Raw genomic sequence first — 15,935 nt, forward strand, 5'->3', positions numbered from 1 at the left:
GATAGACACTGGGGAGGGTATGTGCTATGGTGAGTGCTGTGAATTGTGTAAGACTTGAATCTGTGAAGACCTGTACCTCTGAAACAAATATTACATTATATGTTAAAAAGAAAAGAAGGTAGTAGGAACGGAAAAATGAAGGGGAGAAATTGGAGGGGGAGACGAACCATGGGAGACTATGGACTCTGAGAAACAAATTGAGGGTTCTAGAGGGGAGGGGGTGGAGGGACAGTTTAGCCTCGTGAGGGGTAATAAAGATGGCATATATTGATTGGAGCACTGGGTGTTATATGCAAACGAATCATGGAACACTACATCAAAAACTAATGATGTAAAATGGTGATTAACATAACAGAATAAAATAAATTTTAAAATAAAATAAATAAATAAAATCAAATTAAATTAAAAAAGAAAAAATTATACTTTTTAAAAAGCTATTATTTATTTATTTGACAGAGAGAGTGAAAATGAGTGATAGAACACAAGCAGGGGGAGTGGAAGCAGGAGAAGCAGGCTCCCTGAGGAGCAGGGAGCCTGATGTGGGGCTTGATCACAGGACCCAGGCATCACGACCTGAGCCAAAGGCAGACGCTTAACGACTGAATCACGCAGGCGCCCCTATGTGTTATAAGATTTAAAAGATACATGCATTAAACAATAACTGCAAACCTATGTTAATTGGTATACAATGTAGAAAGATGTTTATTTTTTAATTTTATTTAATTTTATTATGTTGTTAGTCACCATAGAATACATCATTAGTTTTTGATGTACTGATCCACGATTCATTGTTTTCGTATAACAACCAGTGCTCCATGCAGGACATGCCCTCCTTCATAAAAATCACCGGGTAATCTTTTCCCCACCCTCTCCTCTCTAAAGCCCTCAGTTTGTTTCTCGGTGTCCATAGTCTCTCATGGTTCATATCCACCTCCGAGTTAACCCCCTTCATTTTTCCCTTCCTTCTCCTAATGTCCTCCATGCTATTCTTTATTTTCCACAAATAAGGGAAACATACGATATTTGACTTTCTCTACTTGACTTCTTTCACTTAGCATAATGTCCTCCAGTCCCATCCCTGTTTATGTAAAAGTTGGGTATTCGTCCTTTCTGATGGCTGAGTAATATTTCATTGTATATATGCACCACATCTTTATCAATTCATCTCTTGAAGGGCAACTCAGCTCTTCCCACAGTTAGGTTATTGAGGACATTGTTGCTAAGAACATTGTGGTGCATATGGCCCTTCTTTTCACTACATCTAGGTCTTTTGCGTAAATACCCAGTAGTGCAATTGCTGAGTCATAGGTTAGCTCTATTTTTATTTGGGGGGGGCACCTCCACACTGTTTTCCAAAGTGGCTCTACCAATTTGGAATCTCACCAATAAGAGGGTTCCACTTTCTCTACAACTTCTACTACATTTGTTGTTTCTTGGCTTCTCAATTTTTGCCATTCTATCTGGTGGAAGGTGATATCTAAATGTGGTTTTTATTTGAATTTCCCTGATGGCTAATGATGATGAACATTTTTTCATGTGTCTGTTAGCCATTTGTATGTCTTCTTTGGAGAAATGTCGGTTCATGCCTTCTGCCCATTTTTTGACTTGATTCTTTGTGTTTTGGGTGTTGAGTTTGAGAAGTTCTTTATAGACCTTGGAAATCAATGCTTCGTCTGTAGTGTCATTTGCAAATATCTTCTCCCATTCTGTGGGTTGACTATTTGTTTTGTTGACTGTTTCTTTTGCTCTGCAGAAATTTTTTTTCTTGATGAAGTCCCCAAAGTTCATTTTTGCTTTTGTTTCCCTCACTTTGGAGATGTATCTTGAAAGAAGTTGCTGTGGCCAATGTCTAAGAGGTTACTGCCTATGTTGTCCTCTAAGATTTTGATGGATTCCTGTCTCATATTGAGGTCTTTCATCCATATAGAGTTTATCCTTGTGTATGGTGTAAGAGAGTGGTCAACTTTCATTCCTCTGTATATAGCTGTCCAATATTCCAAGCACAATTTATTGAAGAGACTGTATTTTTTTCCACTGCATATTTTTTCCTGCTTTGTCGAAGATTATTTGACCATAGATTTGAGGGTCCATATCTGGGTTCTCTATTCTGTTCCATTGGTCAATATGTCTGTTTTTGTGCCAGTACCATGCTCTCTTGATGATCACTGCTTTGTAATATAGCTGGAAATCGGGCAACGTGTTGCGCCCAGCTTTGTTTCTCTTTTTCAACATTTCCTTGGCAATTCGGGGTCTTTTCTGATTCCATACATAATTTAGGATTATTTTTTCCAGCACTTCAAAACCTGTCATTGGAACATTGATTGGGATGGTGTTGAAGGTATAGATTGCTCTGGGTAACATGGATATTTCAATAATGATTTTCTTCCGATCCATGAACATGGAATGTTTTTGCATCTTTTTGTGTCTACCTCAATTTCTTTCATGTGTGTTCTGTAGTTCCTAGAAGATAGATCTTTTACATCTTTGGTTGGGTTTATTCCAGGCTTATTTTTAAACCATATCTTATAGATTTTTTATAGTATTGTAAATGGAATTAATTCTCGAATTTCTCTTTCTGCAGTTTCATTGTTACTGTATAAGAAAGCAACTGATTTCTGTGCATTGATTTTGTATCCTGCCACATTACTGAATTGCAGTATGAATTCCAGTAACTTAGGGGTGGAGTCTTTTTGATTTTCTGCATAAAGTATCATGTCATCTTCAAAGAGAGAGAGTTTGATTTCTTCTTTGCCAAATTGAATTCCTCTTATTTCTTTTTATTGTCTGATTCTTGTTGCCAGGTCATCTAGCACTATGTTGAACAACAGTGGTGAGAGTGGGCATCCTTGACGTGTTCCTGATCTTAAGGGAAAGGCTATCATCTATTCCCCATTGAGGATGATATTCACTGTGGGTTTGTGGTGGATTATCCTTTTAATGTATTGTTGGATCGTATTAGGATTTTGTTGAGGATTTTGAATCCATGTTCATCAGGGATATCGGTTTGAAGTTCTCCTTTTTGATGGGGTCTTTGCCTGGCTTGGGGATTAAGGTAATGCTGGCCTCGTAGAATGAGTCTAGAAGCTTTCCTTGTATTTCTATTTTTTTGAAACAGCTTCAGAAGAATAAATATTATTTCTTCTTTGAATGTTTGGTAGAATTCCCCAAGGAATCCATCAGGCCTTGGACTTTTGTTTTTTGGGACGTTTTTTGATCAAACACTGCTTCAATTTCATTCCTGGTTATAGGTCTAGGCAGGTTGTCAATTTCTTCCTGTTTCAGTCTTGGTAGTTTAAAGGTTTCCAGGAAGGCATCCATTTTATCTAGGTTGCTCACCTTGTTAATATTTTCAAAGAACCACCTTCTTGTTTTGTTGATCTGATCTACTGTGTTTCTCGTTTCTAATACATTGATCTCTGTTCTAATCATTTTTTCTTTAAATTTTTTAATGTTGTTAATCACCATACATTACATCATTAGTTTTTGATGTAGTGTTCCATGATTCATTTTTTTTGTGTGTATAATACCCAGTGCTCCACGCAGAACGTGCCCTCTTTAATACCCATCACCAGGCTAACCCATTCCCTCACCCCCTCCCCTCTAGACACCTGTTTTGTTTTTCAGAGTCCATCCTCTCTCATGGTTCGTCTCCCCCTCCGATTTCCCCCCCTTCATTCTTCCCCTCCTGCTATCTTCTTCTTTTTTTACTTTTTTAACATATATTGCATTATTTGTTTCAGAGGTACAGATCTCTGATTCAACAGTCTTGCACAATTCACAGTGCTCACCATAGCACCTACCCTCCCCAATGTCTATCACCCAGCCACCCCATTCGTCCCACCCCACCCCTACTCCAGCAGCCCTCAGTTTGTTTCCTGAGATTAAGAATTCCTCCTATCAGTGAGGTCATATGATACATTTTTTCTCTGATTGACTTATGGCACTCAGCATAACACCCTCCAGTTCCATCCATGTCGTTGCAAATGGCAAGATCTCATTCCTTTTGATGGCTGCATAATATTCTATTGTATATATATACCACATCTTCTTTATCCATTCATCTGTCGATGGCCATCGTGGCTCTTTCCACAGTTTGACTATTGTGGACATTGTTGCTATAAACACCGGGGTGCACGTACCCCTTTGGATCCCTACTATTGTATTTTTGGGGTAAGTAACCAGTAGTGCAATTGCTGGATCGTATGGTATCTCTATTTTCAACTTTTTGAGGAAACTCCAGACTGTTTTCCAGAGTGGTTGCACCAGCTTGCATTCCCACGAACAATGTGGGAGGGGACCCCTTTCTCCGCATCCCCACCAACATCTCTTCTTTCCTGACTTGTATATTTTAGCCATTCTGACTGGTGTGAGGTGGTATCTCATTGAGGTTTTGATTTGGATTTCCCTGATACCAAACGATGTTGAGCACTTTTTCATGTGTCTGTTGGCCATTTGGTTGTCTTCTTCGGAAAAATGTGTTCATTTGTTCTCCCCATTTCCTGACTGGGTAATTTGTTCTTTGGGTGTTGAGTTTGATAAGTTCTTTAAAGATTTTGGATACTAGCCCTTTATCTGATATGTCATTTGCAAATACCTTCTCCCATTCTGTCTGTTGCCTTTTGGTTTTGTGGACTGTTTCTTTTGCTGTGCACATGCTTTTTGTCTTGATGAAATCCCAATAGTTCATTTTTGCCCTGGCTTCCCTTGCCTTTGGCGATGTTTCTAGGAAGAAGTTGCTGCGTCTGAGGTCGAAGGGGTTGCTGCCTGTGTTCTCCTTTAGGATGTTGATGGTCTCCTGTCTCACCTTTAGGTCTTTCAACCATTTGGGGTCTGTTTTTGTGTGTGCTGTAAGGAAATGGTCCAGTATCATTCTTCTGCATGTGGCTGTCCAATTTTCCCACACCATTTGTTGAAGAGACTGTCTTTTTTCCATTGGACATTCTTTCCTGCTTTGTCAAAGATGAGTTGACCATAGAGTTGAGGGTCCATTTCTGGGCTCTCTATTTTGGTCCATCGATCTATGTGTCTGTTTCTGTGCCAATACCATACTGTCTTGATGATGACAGCTTTGCAATAGAGCTGGAAGTCCGCAATTGTGATGCCGCCAGCTTTGCTTTTGTTTTTCAACATCCTTCTGGCTATTTGGGGTCTTTTCTGGTTCCATACAAATTTTAGAATTATTTGTTCCATTTCTTTGAAAAAAGTGGATGGTATTTGATGGAGATTGCACTGAATGTGTAGATTGCTCTAGGTAGCATTGACATCTCCACAATATTTGTTCTTCCAATCCAGGAATATGGAACGTTTTTCCATTTCTTTGTGTCTTGCTCAATTTCTTTCAGGGGTATTTTATAGTTTTCTGAGTACAGATTCTTTGCCTCTTTGGTTAAATTTATTCCTAGGTATCTTATGGTTTTGGGTGCAATTGTAAATGGGATCGACTCCTTAATTTCTCTCTCTTCTGTCTTGTTGGTGGTGTATGGGAATGTCATTGATTTCTGCGCATTGATTTATATCCTGCCACTTGACTGAATTCCTGTATGAGTTCTAGCAGTTTTGGGGTGGAATTTTTTGGGTTTTCCACATAAAGTATCATATCATCTGCCAACAGTGAGAGTTTGACTTCTTTTTGCCGGTTTGGATGCCTTTGATTTCTTTTTGTTGTCTGATTGCTGTGGCTAGGACTTATAATACTATGTTGAACAGCAGTGGTGATAGTGGACATCCCTGCCGCATTCCTGAACTTAGGGAGAAAGCTCTCAGTTTTTCCCCATTGAGAATGATATTCACTGTGTGTTTTTCATAGATGGCTTTTATCATCATATTGAGGTATGTACCCTTTTCCCCTATACTCTGAAGAGTTTTGATCAAGAAAGGATGCTGTACTTTGTCAAATGCTTTTTCTGCATCTATTGAGAGGATCTTATGATTCTTGTTCTTTCTTTTGTTAATGTATTGTATCACGTTGATTGATTTGTGGATGTTGAACCAACCTTGCAGCCCAGGGATAAATCCCACTGGATTTTTGAATGTACTGTTGGATCCTATTGGCTAGTGTCTTGGTGAGAATTTTTGGATCCATGTTCATCAAGGATATTGGTCTGTAATTCTCCAGTTTGATGGGGTATTTGTCTGGTTTGGGGATCAAGGTAATGGTGGCCTCATAAAACGAGTTGGGAAGTTTTCTTTCCATTTCTATTTTTTTGGAACACTTTCAGAAGAATAGGTATTAATTCTTCTTTAAATGGTTGGTAGAGTTCCCCTGGAAAGCCATCTGGCCGTGGGCTGTTGTTTTTGGGAGATTTTTGATGACTGCTTCAATTTCCTTAGTGATTATAGGTCTGTTCAGGTTTGCTCTTTCTTCCTGGTTCAGTTTTGCTAGTTTATACATCTCTAGGAATGCATCCATCTCTTCCAGATTATCTAATTCGCTGGCATGTTGTTGCTCATAATATGTTCTTATAATTGTTGGTGTTTCTTTGGTGTTGGTTGTGATCTCTCCTCTTTCATTCATGATTTTGTTGATTTGGGTCGTTTCTCTTTTCTTTTTGATAAGTCTGGCCAGGGGTTTATCAGTCTTGTTAATTCTTTCAAAGAACCAGCTCCTATTTTCGTTGATCTGTTCTACTGTTCTTTTGCTTTCTATTTCATTGATTTCTGCTCTGATCTTTACTATTTCTCTTCTCCTGTTGGGTTTAGGCTTTATTTGCTCTTTTCTCCCCAGCTCCTTTAGGTCTAGGGTTAGGTTGCGTATTTGAGACTTTTCTTGTTTCTTGAGAAAGGCTTGTATTGCTATATACTTTCCTCTTAGGACTGCCTTTGCTGTATCCCAAAGATTTTCAACAATTTTGTTTTCATTTTCATTTGTTTCCCTGAATTTTTAAAATTCTTCTTTAATTTCCTGGTTGACCCATTCATTCTTTAGTAGGATGCTCTTTAACCTCCATATATTTCAGTTCTTTCTGACACGCCTCTTTGATTGAGTTCTAGTTTCAAAGCATTGTGGTCTGAAAATATGCAGGGAATGATCCCAATCTTTTGGCACCAGTTGAGACCTGATTTGGGACCTAGGATGTGATCTATTCCAGAGAATGTTCCATGGGCACTAGAGAAGAATGTGTATTCCGTTGCTTTGGGATGGAATGTTCTGAATACGTGAAGTCCATTTGGTCCAGTGTGTCATTTAAAGTCTTTATTTCCTTGTTGATCTTTTCCTTAGAATGATCTGTCCATTTCAGTCAAGGGGGTGTTAATGTCCCCCACTATTATTGTATTGTCAAAGTGTTTCTTTGCTTTTGTTATCAATTGCCTTATATAACTGGCTCTCCCTGTTAGGGGCGTAGCTATTTACTTGTTTTCATTCTCATTGATTTCCATGAATTGTTTACGTTCTTCTTTGATTTCCTGGTTGACCCAAACATACTTGAGCAGAGTGGTCTTTAGCTTCCAAGTGTTTGAATTTTTTCCTGTGATTGAGATACAGTTTTAAAGCATTATGGTCTGAGATGATGCTGGGAATAATCTCAATCTTTTGGTATCGGTTGAGACCTGATTTACCCAGTATGTTGTCTATTCTGGAGAAAGTTCCATGTGCGCTAGAGAAGAATGAGTATTCTGTTGTTTTAGGGTGGAATGTTCTGTATATACCTATAAGGTCCATCTGATCCAGGGTGTCATTCAGAGCTCTTGTTTCTTTGTTGATTTTCTGTTTAGATGATATGTCTATTGCTGAGAGTCGAGTATTGAAATCTCCTATAATTAACATATTGTTATCAATATGATTATTTTTGTTAACAGTTGGCTTATGTAGATGACTGCCCCCATGTTGGGGGCATAGATATTTACAATTGTTAGATCTTCTTGTTGGATAGACCCTTGAAGAATGATATAGTGTCCTTCTGCGTCTCTAATAAAAGACTTTAGTTTAAAATCTGTCGAAGAATTTCTACCCCAGCTTTCTTTTGAGGTCCGTTGGCATGGAAGATGGATCTCCATCCCTTCACTTTCAGTCCGGATGTATCTTTAGGTTCAAATGAGTCCCTTGTAGACAGCATATGGATGGGTCCTCTCTTTTTATTCAATCTGCAACCCTGTGCCATTTTATGGGAGTATTTAGGCCATTCACGTTGAGAGTGATTATTGAAAGATATGAATTGGGCGCCTGGGTGGCTCAGTCGTTGAGTGTCTGCCTTTGGCTCAGGTCATGATCCTAGCGTCCTGGGATCTAGTCCCATATTGGTCTCTCTGTTCGGCAGGAGGCCTGCTTCTCTTTCTCCCACTCCCCCTGCTTGTGTTCCTGCTCTCACTATCTTTCTCTGTCTGTCAAATATATAGATAAAATCTTAAAAAAAAGCAAGATATAAATTAATTGTCATCATGTTGCCTGTGAAGACGTTATTTTTATAGATTGTCCCTGTAAATTTCTGTTGTAGATCACTCTTGGGGTTTTTCTCCTTTTATACACCCCCCCCTTAATATTTCTTGCAGGGCCGGCTTGGTGGTCAGAAAATCTCTCAGTTTCTGCCGGTCTTGGAAGCTCTGCATCTCTCCATCCATTCTAAATGACAGCCTTGCTGCATAAAGTATTCTTGGCTGCATGTTTTTCTCATTTAGTACCTTGAATATGTCTTGCCAGGTCTCTCTGGCTTGTCAGGTCTCTGTGGATAGGTCTGACGTTATTCTAATGGTCCTCCCTCCATACGGAAGGAATCTATTCCCCCTAACTGCCTTTAAGATGGTTTCCTTGGTTCTAAGATTTGTACGTTTTACTATTACATGCCGGGGTGTTGACCTGTTTTCCTTCATCTTGAGAGGGGCCTCTCTGCCTTTAGGACATGAATGTTTGTGTGATTCCCCAGATTAGGGAAGTTCTCAGCTACTATTTGCTCAAATATATCTTCTAGTCCTCTCTCTCTCTACCCCCTCAGGGATCCCAATAATTTTGACATTGGAACCTTTCATGGTGTCACTTATTTCTCTGATTCTATTTTCATGGATTTTGCTTTGTTTTCCCTTGGCCTCCTCTTTTTCCTTCTTGTCTATTAAATGGTCTTCTAGATTACTAATTCATTCTGCTTCGTTTACCCTGTTAGATTATCTAGATTAGATTGGATTTCATTGATAACATTTTTAATTTCTGCCAGTTCGGCTTTCATTCTGCCCTTAAAGACTCTATGTTGCCATTAATCGATTTCTCCATTCTAGCTATTGTCTTCACAATTGCTAGCCTGAATTCCACCTTCTTCACTTCGGCTATATCTATATCCTTTTGTAAATCTGTGGCAGAATTCACAATCTCTGAGTCTTTCCTATTTTGGTTGTTCCTCCTCCTAGTCATTCTGTTGAAGTGTGGTTGAAGTAATGTATAGACTCCAACTTATTGACCAACCCAAGCAAGTTGCACCTGTTTTATAGGGACCTTAGGGTTGTTGCCCTCTTGTTCTCCCAGCCTGTCTTCTAGGGAAGGGACCTGCCACATTATTACTCAGGCAACCCTGTTTGGGCAGAGTTGCTCTGCCCCCTGTATGGGGGGAATGGGCTTAGTGAAAACTGTTTTTGGGGGCTTTTTTTTTTTTCGGCGGCTCTCCTGGCAGCTTTCCACCTCTCTTCCGATAGTCAAAGCAGAAGAGATCATTTCCAACCCTCTCCCTCAGAGCGGAGAGATCGCAGTCTGTTCTTCAGTGAGCTCTCCAGGCCGCACTAACTCCGTTTCTGTCTGTGTCTATAAACTGCAGTTTCCTGGGTTGTGGTCCGCTCAGCTGCACTCCCAGTCTTCACCTCCAGGTCGGGGCATGCTTCCGTCCATTGTGCTTCTAAATATGCAAGCCACCTGCTGTTCATTCACACAGCCCCGCCGCTCCGGGTTTCAGTCCGGGCGGGGGCGCTGCCCTAAAGTCCTTTCCCTGCCACTACTAGTCTGTGAGTCTGTGCCCGGTCCCCAGCTCTGTCCCCAGCCCGGGAGTCTATCCCTCACCAGCAGTGCAGGATCCCCACAGCTCTCTCCCCCTTCTGTTTATCTTCCAGTATGTGCCCACGGAATCATGACTCCCCACTTCATACCTCGAAACCAACTGCCTGCGTTGTTCTGTTTGTAGAGATCCAGATCTATCTTCTTACACCTCAGGCTGATTTCATGGGTGTTCAGAGTGGTCTGGTAAATATCCAGCTAAATTCTGGAAAGCAGTTGGAATAGGGTCCCCTACTCTTCCACTGCCTTTCCCTCTTGAATTCCTATATTGTTATCCGAAAATAATGTTACACGGTATGTTAGCTAACTTAAATTGAAAAACTTTTTTTAAAAAACGGATTCAGGTCCAGAGTTGTATGCCGTGCTCTTAATGCCCCACCCATTAGGTCTAGGCATTCATGGTTGCTTTGTACAACAACAAATCTTACTACAAACTCCTTGACTCCATGCCTGAATGCCTTCTCTGGACAGGATGTGGAGTTAGCCAGTGGTGCTGGGGTATTGATATGCTTGAGTGCAGCCTACAACCTCTTCACCCAGCTGTTGGTAGAGGAATGACCCAGCTTACGTGTCTCTTGAGTTGGGCTCTCTGAACAACTTGCAAGCATGTCCTGCATGCTCCCTGAAGTCTCCACAGGACTGAGCTCCACTTGTCCATAATAATGACCCTGTATCAGCCTTTACCATTCATGTGTAACTCCCCACTTTTCTCTACATACTTTCTGGGTCACCTCTCAAATATAATACTTGCCTAGATGATTAGCACCAGCTATGCCAAATTAAGACAATTGGTGATGATTGGGATGTGTAGAACTATCTTCTGTTCTACTGATATTAATAACTTAATAGATATTAAGAGAATTGGGAGAGAAAAGTAGAAAGATGAGCAAAACTAAGAAAGAATAAAAACTTAATTTTGAAAAGACGAAGGCCCGTTTCACAGCCAAGGGAGAGAGAAAAGCACAGAGAGATGCATTATTTTGCATGATTCTGAACACTTTCCTGGGATATATAAGTGATAACAAGGTTGAAAAGGAAAGAGAAAATTGGTGAACTCTGGCATTTTATATCTTGCCTCCCATAAGCCAACCTCATCCTTGATGGGATGCTGTAAACTTTCTCAAAGTGCACAGAAAGGCCACAGATGTTTAGTCCCCAGCACAGGCCTGGAATTCCTTCCATCTTCTTGGGTTTAGATTTCACCTATGAGTTGGTCTATCAGATGAACTCGATGTTGAATGAGCCAACCTCTTTGAGCCAGATCCTCCCCCACTGGAAGTAAGAGTGAGCGGAAAATGAGCAACACAACCCTATGCCAACTTGAGACCTCAAAGCAGAGCAAGGTAGCTGAGAAGCCATTTACTGATTGCCTAAGGAAAGTGGGTAAAATGGACAGCACAGCACATCAGGGAGATTCATCTCAAGGATGAATCTGAGCTCTTTCCTCTGATTCCTCTCTCAGAAGACATAGAGGAGAATTGAAAGACAGCCAAGGGCACCATTTAACACCGTGTTAATTGAGATAATAGTCTGGGGTCATCTAATCGTCCTATCAATGCTTCTCAAGCTTTTCCAGGGCAAAATATCCACCCACTAGATACTCCTCAATAATGTTGATTCCAAGTTCCTACTTCCAAGGATGCGAAGTCAGTCAGTCACATTTATAGGGACTGAGAGACTAAAGAGCAGACAGACCATGGATGGATCATGGTGCAAAAATACAACTCTGACCCATAAACTGCAGCAATCTGACCAGAAACCAACCACCTTACTTATGATAAACAGTTCAGGAAGCCAGTTGCCACCAGTCCAACTTGGAAGAAGTCGAATCGCTAAGTTTAGTAACAATCTAGGAAGCTAAACAATAATTTCTGTAACGATAGTCCACAAATTAACAATTTTGGTTAATAACAGACAGCTTTCCTATACTTTTTCCTTCTTGCAATTTAGGACAAGCCAGAGAAATCCAAATACAGGCACCAAACCAATCCCCCTGCTTTCAGTTAGCCTACCTCCAGCTTCCCCATGCCAACACCCCCAAGCAGAGCAAACCTGAAGCTTCTCTTTTTCCTACTCTAAAGCTTTCCCACTCCCCTATCTGCCACCGAGACTCAGCCAAAACACAAGTTGAGTGGCTGACTGCCTTGCTACAGCAAGCTTTGAATAAATAGCCTTTTCTTTACTCATCTGGGTGATCTTCTTTTATTTTCACAGTGCTCAGTAATTATTTGTTGAATGAGGAATAAATAATAATTGAGTACAAAAAAGTATAAGACATCAGTTGTGTACAAGTTTCACAAAATTACTGGCCAGGCTCCACTTCCTGTCTTCCATGATGAAACTCCCAGATTGTAGTTTAATTTTTATCTTTTTAAAGATTTTATTTATTTATTTGACAGAGAGAGACACAGCAAGAGAAGGAACACAAGCAGGGAAGTGGGAGAGGGAGAAGCAGGCTTCCAATCTAGCAGGGAGCCCAATGTGGGGCTCGATTCCAGGACCCTGGGATCATGAACTGAGCTGAAGGCAGATGCTTAACGACTGAGCCCCCCCAGGCGCCCCCCAGATGGTAGTTTAGATATTTAGTTGTTATCCTCTGTGGTGATCATGTTCTCTCCCAGCCCCATGGGTAGGTAAGGGTAAAGACTCTGAGAGAAGTGTGGGTGGATATGTCAGGGGATAACCCATGGGTGCCCTGGGATAGGTGCAATCTGGGGTGTTTTTCAGAATCAGGGCTATGGGGAATGAATTTTGTCCTGAATTCAACTCATTAATTTTTGCTTCTTCCTTGGTGTGGAGCTTCTATTCCCTCAGCTCATTATGAGCTGGGTAGGGTGCCCTGAGACATCTTTTCTGCAATAAAGATATAAACCTGGGGCATGAGCTCATCATCAGTTTTATGAGAAACAGGAGAATATCTTGGGCAGTTAGCTCCATAAATTCGTCTTTGGGGCCTTGGAGTTGGGACAAGGTGTGTGTAAGAGCCTTTCCCAGGCCACCATTTGCTCACACATTGTCCTGAGGATTAGACCTTTGCATGCTTCTTGGGTCTGGCCCGTCTCTGCTGAGGTTCACAGGGTGGAGCAGAGGCTGAAGTCTGGTGAGCTGAATGGGGTTGGGAAGTCTGAAGCGGGTGAGGGAAGGCCTGACAAATGAGAGACTAAAAGTGACCAGGAAGTGGGAGAAGTTCGTCCAACTTCAGGTTTCAACCTAGAGAGTCAGACTGCACACAAATATACCTCCTTGCTGTCAAGAGACAACGTTTCTTGACATCAGAGACCAGTCAGATGGTAATCCTACTTTTCTTGGGCAAAATTATCATCGTTTATCCACTCTCTAGTCTGGATTAGTCCACTTTATTGTCCAAGTAGTAGAGTGGTGAATGGTTGAGATATGTCCTGAGAGGCATCATGAGAATTCTCATGATGCATTTAGCAACAACATTTAGCTCTGTTGCAGTACCTGCATTGGGTAAACTTCATTAAAATCTAAATAGAAACAAAAAAGAATGAAAAAAACGAAACAAATAAAATCAAAATCTCCTCCTAACTTAGAAAACCTCTCCACAAAGTCACCAGAGAGAGGAAACAGTTTTATTTATTTATTTAAAGATTTTATGTATTTATTTGAGAGAGAGTGTTAGTGAAAGCACAACTGGAGTGGAGTGGAGTGGCAGAGGGAGAGGGAGAGAAGACTCCCAGCTGAGCAGGGAGCCTAATGCAGGGCTTGGTCCCAGGACAATGAGATCATGACCTGAGCCAAAGGCAGATGCTGAACTGAGAGTCATCCAGGCACCCAACAGTTTTATTTTTGAGCAAGTATTAAACCAAAGGGTGAGGTGCATCACATTCTACCTGCTGGGAGCCGGCAAAACAGAAGGAATGTCAACTTTTTATAGTCAGGCAGTGACAACCCATTACATATATGCTTTTGAGATAAACAAGAACTTGGCTTCAAGTAAGAGGATTTGACAAGACCATTTGTCACACTCAGATCATTCACCAGGTAATGGGGGTGGCAATCTCCTTTAGTTAATTGGCTTTATCCAAAGGGGGGAGAAAACTTTTCACAGTTTATGGCAAGAGGTAGTTTTGCCACTTAGAGTGCGACTTCAGTGCCTGTTGAAGTTAGGGTCCCCCTCTGCCACAGAGCCTGGGAGATAAGGGCGCTACCTTCCTTGATGATTACATTTCCAAGAGATGGATCCCAAGTCCTTGAGAAAGACATTTCTGGGTCAGAGCACTGGCAAGAGGCTTACTTAACCTTTAAAAGGTTTAAACACCTAGGAGCAACAAGGAGCTTACAATGATAAGTTTTCTAAAGCAAATGCTCTGAGAAAGGAGGAGAGTGTCACTTCTCTTTTTTAAAATTTGCATTTGGGGCTCCTGGGTGGCTCAGTTGGTTTAGCGACTGCCTTCAGCTCAGGTCATGATCCCGGCGTCCCTGGGTCGAGTCCCACATCAGGCTCCCTTCTCGTCAGGGAGTCTGCTTCTCCCTCTGACCCTCCCCCCTTTCATGTGCTCTCTCTCTCTCATTCTCTCTCTCTCAAATAAATAAATAAATAAATAAAAATAAAATTTGCATTTGTCCTTACATCGCTCACCCCCTTTCTCTCCTTTCTTTTTCTTGTTCCTCAATAATTCACCTCCCCTCTTAAATCTCTGTCCTACTTCTACAGCTATTCACCTTCCATTTACCCCCCTTCTCTCTATCCCTTGTATTCTCTGGCTCCCTGGTGTCTTAGCGAAGTAAGGATCAAAGTCTTACTGGCAACTTTCTGAGGGCAGCTGAAAAAAGATAGGATTGTCACTGCAGGAGGAAAGGGTGGGTCCATGTCAGAGGGCTGGGCTCTGTCATTTAGAAGAAACAGGAGATGGGTATTTGGAGATGTCAGGTTAGTAGTTTCATTTGTTTGCTTCTTTGTTTGTTCTCAAGGTCTCAGCCATGCAGCTCTGAAACCACACCTCCTTATCAGATTTCATCTTTGTTGGCCTGTTCAGCTACTCAACATATGACTTATTCCTTTTTTCCCTTGTCCTTTTGGCCTCTGCTGTAGTCTTACTTGGCAACATCCTCTTCCTCCTGCTCATCCAGGCCAACAGGCACCTGCACACCCCGATGTACTTTTTCCTGAGTCAGCTCTCCATCATGGACATGATCATGATGAGCACAGTGGTGTCCAAGATGGCAGTCAATCTTCTGTCAGGCCGTAAATCCATCTCTTGGGATGCCTGTGCCACTCAGATCTTCCTAGTGGTCATGGTAACAGGAGCAGAGTGCTTCCTCTTGGCAGTCATGGCCTATGACCGGTATGTGGCAGTCTGCCACCCCCTGCGGTACCCTTTGCTCATTAACTGGAAGGCTTGCACTCTCCTGGCCCTGGCATCCTGGATGGCTGGGGTGTCTTTAGTTTCCCCTACTGTGGCTCTCTGGAAGTGGATCACTTCTTCTGTGAGGTCCCTGCCCTGCTGCGTCTCTCCTGTGCTGACACTTCACTCTTTGAGGATCTCATCTATGCTTGCTGTGTGGTCATGCTGCTGCTGCCCCTTGTGGTCACTGTGGCTTCCTATACCCGGATCCTCACAGCTGTCATTACGATGCCCTCCATAGAGGGGAAACAGAAGGCTCTGACCACTTGCTCCACCCACTTGGCTGTGGTGGGCCTATACCATGGAGGAACCTTGTTTAGCTACATGCAGCGGGCCTCCAGTAGGACACCAGTGGGAGACCAAGGCACCTCCATCTTCTACACCATCCTCACTCCAATGTTCAACCCACTCATTTACAGCCTGAGGAGCAGGGAGGTAACCAGGGCCCTGAAGAAGGTGCTGGAGAGATGGGGAGTGTAGGCATACTTGCCCTTCTGAAGCTTCCTGTCTTGGTCTGCCCCTTCCTCTGCAAACTCAGGTTTTCTTGTGGCTCCTCTTCTCCTTCTGTACTCATTGGGCCTCTCTGGCTGGTTGGGGCA

General features: G+C 41.9%; 1 pseudogene; it reads left to right on the forward strand.

The window, feature by feature from the left end:
* The first annotated feature begins 14,911 nt into the window (after positions 1-14,911).
* LOC148164231 (olfactory receptor 2M5-like) lies at positions 14,912-15,816 on the forward strand (annotated as a pseudogene).
* Positions 15,817-15,935: the final 119 nt, after the last annotated feature.

Source organism: Eumetopias jubatus, unplaced genomic scaffold (genome assembly GCF_037043125.1).
Source record: "Eumetopias jubatus isolate StellerSeaLion01/CBP00866 unplaced genomic scaffold, mEumJub1_p1.0 scaffold_5, whole genome shotgun sequence".
NCBI classification, from domain to species: Eukaryota; Metazoa; Chordata; class Mammalia; order Carnivora; family Otariidae; genus Eumetopias; species Eumetopias jubatus.